Source organism: Octodon degus, unplaced genomic scaffold, assembly GCF_000260255.1.
Source record: "Octodon degus isolate 3935 unplaced genomic scaffold, OctDeg1.0 scaffold00198, whole genome shotgun sequence".
NCBI lineage: Eukaryota > Metazoa > Chordata > Mammalia > Rodentia > Octodontidae > Octodon > Octodon degus.
The window spans coordinates 4258082-4264704 of NW_004524774.1; the positions used below are offsets into that span (position 1 = coordinate 4258082).

Sequence of the window (6623 nt, forward strand, 5' to 3'; positions counted from 1 at the left end):
AAAAAATAAAAATAAAAAGTAATAAACAAAGAATATCACTGATCTGATGGGGAATCAGGACATGCAGTTTTTGATTCAATGTTAGTTTTACAGTTTTTTTATTTTTTATGTTAGCACAACTATAGGTGGTACTGCCCTCAGGCAAGGTAGATATCCAGAAGCCAACCTGTCTCTTTTCAAGAGTATACCATAGGGTAGAGTTTTGTCAGCCTTTGGATCAAAAGACCTTAACCATTCTTTCCTTTATGATTCAGAGAAGAAGTGTTTTCTTAACTCAAGTGTTCTAGTGTTGTAACTTGAGTGAGAACATCTCTTATTTCTCAAAAGACTTTGTTAGTCACTTTGTCCATTGTAAGTATACAGATTTTGAGTTTTGACAACTTCAGGTAAAACATTTATAGTCAGTTCAAAATTTGGTAGTCAGATCCAGTAGAAGTTTGGCCATTTCAAATAATAAATAAATTGATTTTGTATTAGGAGAGGACCCAAATCACAGATACCCAGGATCCAATACCTATGTAATTGTCATTATTCAGACCTAAGAATGTACCCAAGTACTGGAATTTACGAAGGTACTGCTGAGCTGTTCCCTTTTCAGAAACAGATACCAACCAAATTTGTTCAATATCTTTGTTTTTGACTTATGTAGCTTGTTGAATCAAAGCAGCTGGATTTGAAACAAGCTTAATTTCATTTCCTTCAAGGATTATCTCATATTTCTGGGCTTGAGATACTGAACAAACAACACCAGTCCTCATACAAACTAGGCAAATGTATTTTTCACCCACGAAATTCTGGATTTTGACACGAGACCCATTCTTCTGAATAATGACAAGGATGGGGAAGTGAGCATACACAGACCTCATCTTGTAATGGAAGCTCAGCGTGACCCCCTTGATCATGTTCTGTACATGGCTATAGATCGTGAGGACAATTGCCAACTCCTTTTTGTTTCCCTGCCATTTGTCAAGGTGGAGCCTCTTCTTTTTCTTCCCAAGGAGACTGAGTGCAACATTGATGTGTTTGAAATCCCTCCATAGGGATCCTCTGGGGCCCTTCACAATAACTGTGTGTCCTTTCAGAATAATGTTAACATTTTATGGAATGCCGACAGTCTGATTGCTAAGAATGGTTTTCATTCTTACAGGAGATGTGGCAAAAAGAGAATGTCTTAGGATAGTGTTACATTTGGATAGATTACAGATTTTAATGCAGATTAGGAAGCTGTTGTGGCTTGTATTTAGCTGTCTTCTTAAAGCCTCAGGTCTTTTCCAAGACAAATAGATTTAGAGTATTTGAATATGCATTAAGGGTGTGTAGTAGTTAAATTAGTCCAGTGATTGGTTTAGCATAGTTCTGAGTGTAGTTGATGGGAAGGTCCACGCTATGTATGGAAGACTCCAACAATTACACTTATAGCTTGTTGCAATAAAAGGTAAAGAATGGCTCACTGCTGGTACTTTTTGTCTGACCTGCCATAGTTGGTTTCTCTTCTGCTATGACTCTGTCATGCTACTCTGCTTTGGAACAAGTAGCAACTATGGAGTGAAACTTCTATAAACTGTTAGCTCAAATAAATAATTCTTCCTTTAACATTTGGTGTTGGATATTTTGTGTCAGCAATGACAAAGTAATTAAGACAGAGTTTATCTGCATACTATATAAAATGGTTCCCTGTTTAAGTTTGTTAAGTACGTTTCCATTGTCTAAACAACACAGGGAAAATCTATCTGTAAAACATGGTGGGAGAACTCTTCATGTATATTGTTACTTGTCCTCTGAAAAGGTCTTTTCACATTCAAAGGCAAGCAGAAACTTGAAATATTTGTGGAATTAAACCTTTGAGTTGAAAGACTGAGAGTCAATTTGTGTCTTCTAGAAATTGAGAGAGGATTCTATATGGATCTGTCACAAGAAAGTGGATTTGGATTGCAGCCTCATCAAACACAGAACTTTTGTACTATCCTATACTTTTCCATGAGGCTTTACAATGAGAAAAATGGTAATATTGCCAAAGAGATTGGCAAAGCCACAGAAGGCCATGTTCGAATACTACCTGTGGACGTTAATAGGCCATCTCTCTGTGATTGAATGTTGGTATTAGTTCAAAAATTGAATCATATTTGTTTTAATTTCATAACTACTGACATTGTTGAATTTGCCTGCCTATGTATACTTAGAATCAGTATCTATCTGTAGCTAATTAGCTCCGGAAAACCTGGTGTATTAATAGATAAAATAAGCTTTAATCTTTTCTTTGACCTTTCCCAGAGTTTAAGAATTGCACCCAATTTTGCTAGTAAATCAATTCCTCACAAGGGAGTTGAACACCAAGGGACAATTAAAAAATAATGTTTGAACATTTGGTCTTTGAGTTGACATATTAGAGCAGGTGTAAATAAGTACCAATTGGGAGGCCCCTTGACCCCAATTATGTCTGTACATCTAGAGGATGGTTTTCTAGAGAAGGGAGTTAAAGCAAATAACCACTTTATTAAACAGCAATTAAATAGGCCTGCCAATGGCATCTAGGTTCAACGAGAGTTCCTCACAGGAGACAGAAATGTTTGTGCATAGGAGGATTTTCAGTTACTCCAAAGCTCTTCAATTCTCATCAGATTGGTATGTGAGAGTTTTGGGTTATGTATACCCTTTCTGAGAGAAGAAATAGTTAATCTTCTAGTGTCATGAATCAGATATTTTGGCCACCTAACATATGAAGCAGGGCCCAGGCAATCACAAAGTAAAATCAAATTGACCTTGATCAGTGTCTCTGTATTTAAAATAAAAACTGTTTCCCTGATTGGCTTTGGTTGACTTGGGTGTGCTTAAAGCATTAATGAGTATGACGAACTAATTTTTTTGTCATCACTTCTTTAATACTAATGTAGATCACAATTGTGAAACACAAAAAATAGGCTCTGTCAATCAATTGGGACACTGGGGCCTTAAAATCTATCTAAATTTTTAAAGTTTAAGCCAATGATCTGTGGCTCACTGATTAATTATTAACTTGTGTCTCCTTGGAATATGGATTAAGGTTTGTGCATTATGAAAAGCTTTTACAAATCAGCATGAAAAATATAGCTTAAATTCATTTTTTTTGGGGGGTGCGGTTACTGGGGAATGAACTCAGGCCCTTGTGCTTGCCAGGGAAGCACTTATTCTATTCAGCCATCTCCCCAACCCTTAAATTCTTCATTTTGATGTGTGACCATTCACATATCTCCATTAATATTATGTTTCTTTTTTCTCTCATAATTTTATTGAGAAACAAATAACAATGAGACAGTTTCAAACCAAATTGGTAGGACAGTTTCAATAGTTAACACATTGCATACATTCTTAGTAGTGCTTAATTGCTGTACAAGATGCAGACATGATATGTTGTTTATAAACACTATTAGAACAAATCCCTCTATTGATTAAGAAAACGTAACTGTATGTCTATCTTAACAATTTTGAATACACAGATTCAAATGGACATTTATCTGTATATCCTTTTTTTGTTTAATTCCATTATTTGAATATTATAGGTGTGTTAACTCAGCAAAATATTCTAAGAGTCCAGTAGTCCATAATAGTATTGGGGTTTCCACTTGACTGGCAATGTCAGAAATTGTTGACCTGACTCCCTTACAGCTCAACATAACAGCATGGCTTTAAGTCTTATATTTCATTTTTACAATTCTCTGCTGCATGATTAAGACCAAGATAAAAATGTAATGTAAGAAGTAAAGCCATGCTGTTATGTTGAGCTGTGGGGTATTCAGGTCAACAATTTCTGACATTGCCAGTTAAGCAGAAGACCCAATACTATTATGGGCTACTGGACTCTTTTAGAATATTTTCTTGAGTTTACACACCTAAAATATTCAAATAATGGAACTTAACAAAACAGGGTATACAGATGAATGTCCATTTTGTATCTGTGTATTCAAAGTGGTAGAATAGTTATATAGTTACATTCTCTTAATGAATAGAATGATTTGTTCTAATGGTGTTTGTAAATAGTATATCAAGTCCGCAACTTGTATAGCAATTAACTACTAAGAAGAATGTATGCAGTGTGTTAATTATTGAAACTGTCCTACTGATTTGATTTGAAACTGTCTCATTGCTATTTGTTTATCAATAAAATTATGGCAAAAAATAAATAAATAAAATAAAATAAAAAGACCAAGATAAAGCAAGACTTATGTAGCAAGATTTGTAGCTTTTGGATCTGATAAGGTCAGTGAAATCCCCTCAGGATTTATCCTGAGATCCTGTACCTCAGATTGTAGAACCTTTGTAAGTGTCAGCCTTGTAGATCAGTCACGGCCATAGCTTGGCCAAGGTGCTCTTTGGGGAAGCCTGAGAGAATGTTTTCTCTCCATGTGACTCTCTGTAGGCACACTCTACATCATCGATCACTTTCCTCTTTGGTCCCATAATCTCCTTGATCAGAAAATTTGGGGAAATACTGAGTTATGTGACTTTACAGTACAAGTTCTCATATGTCCTGAGTCTTAATTGACCTCCGAATGCTAGGGCCAAAATGTTGGCTTTCCATGTGGCCCTTCTTTTTCTCTAATTTTGGTCTGCAAACTTAGTTTTTTAACCCTCCAGAAGAGAAGCTTATTGTTATTACCATACAACCTAAGTTGTTAAGCTTAAACTCACTATCTGTGTGAATATTAGACATCTTAGGCATAATATGGAACAGGTATTTTTCATCAAGTATTGATATGTGAAACTTTAAGTCCCTACAGAATATGATGAAAAAACATTTAAAAATTTGAAAATATTTTAAGAATAGGCATAAATAATTATATAATTCTTATGTTTATACATAAGTCCAAAAATCTAACCGTATAAAACGTTGAAGCAAGAGAGTCCCACAACATTCCTTTTCCTGTCTCCTGCCCTCATTCACCATCCTCTTCTTTGTGAACAATAATGTACCCTAGAGACAGCAAAGCAGCAACTGGCATGTCATGACAAGCAGCCCATATTCAGAAGACCAGAATGACAGGCATTCCAAGCATGAACATAGTACTGCCTTTTCACTTTGTTGGTAATTTCTTTTGACATGAAAAAACTTCTCAGTAAGAGCATGTCCCAGTTTTTAATTCTTTCAACTGTTTCCCATGTGATTTGAGTTCTTTGCCTACCCCTATGTCTTCAAGAGTTCCACCTACTTTCTCTTCCAGGAGATTTAGTGTCTCTGGTTTAATATTTAGATCTTTAATCCATTTTGACTTCAGTTTAGTGCATGGTGATAGACCTGGGTGAAGTTTTAGTTTTCAGCATGTAGAAAGCCAGTTTTTCCAGCACCATTTGTTACAGAGGATATCTTTCTTCCAGTGAGAATGTTTGGCACCTTTGTCAAAAATAAGTTGGCTCAGTGTGCTCATAGGGGCTTCAGCATCTTCCAATCTATTCCATTGATCCACAGGTGTATTTTGTTGTCAGTACCATGTTGATTTTTATCACAGTAGCCTTGTAGTATAATTTCAAGTCAGGAATTGTAATGTCTCCTGCACTGTGTTTATTGCCCAGGATTGCCTTTGCTATTCTAGGTCTGTTCTGGTTCTAGATAAATTTTAGGAATGATTTGTCAACCTCTGTGAGGTATTTTGGTGGTAGTCTGATAGGGATTGCATTAATTCTGTACAGCAATTTTGGGAGTATGGCCATCTTCACAATGTTGGTTCTTCCTAAAGGAGCATGGAATATCTTTCCATTTTCTGAAATCCTCTACGATCTCTTTTTTAATAGTGCTGTAATTTTCCTTGAAAAAATCTTTGACTTCTTTAGTTAGATTAATTCCAAAGTATTTCATTTTCCTCAGTGCTATTGTAAAAGGTATTGTTTCTATAATTTCCCTCTCAGTGTTTTTGTCTGTGTAAAGGAATGCTATTGACTTTTGGGTATTGACTTTATAGCCTGCTATGCTACTGAATTTCTGTATTAATTCTAGTAGCTTCTTGGTGGAGTTTTTTGGGTCCTCCAAGTAAAGTATCATGTCATCTGGAAATAAAGATAATTTATCTTCTTCCTTACCAATTCTTAGTTTTTAATCATGAACCTACTATTACAAATTGCCATCTTCAGTGTAGTGGCTTAGTTCACAGGTGTCAGTATATATAGTAAGTCAGGTGAGAATCTTTCCAATTAACTGCTAGATTCAAGAATCATGCTGTTATGTTGAGCTGTAGGGAACTCAGCTCAACAATTTCTGAACTTGCCAGTGAAGCAGAAGACTCAATACTATTATGGACTACTAGACTCTTTTAGAATATTTTGCTGAGTTAACACACCTATAATAGTCAAATAATGGAACTAAACAAAAACAAGGGGATACAGATAAATGTCCATTTTTCATCTGTGTATTGAAATGGTTAGGATAGATATATAGCTACACTCTCTTAATGAATACAGGGATTTGTTCTAATAGAGTTTGTAAATAAGGTATCATGTCTCCATCTTGTACAGCAATTAACCACTAGGAAGAATGTGTGCAATGTGTGAATTATTGAAACTGTCCTACCAATTTGTTTTTTTTCTTTTTCTTTTTTTCTTTTTTTATTTATTTGAGAGAGAGAGAGAGAGAGAGAGAGAGAGAGAGAGAGAGAGAG

At 35.4% G+C, this 6623-nt stretch overlaps 1 pseudogene; it reads left to right on the forward strand.

Moving 5' to 3' along the window:
• The first annotated feature begins 2521 nt into the window (after window positions 1-2521).
• Window positions 2522-6623, forward strand: part of LOC101585014 — an 8798-nt pseudogene continuing 4696 nt past the window's right edge.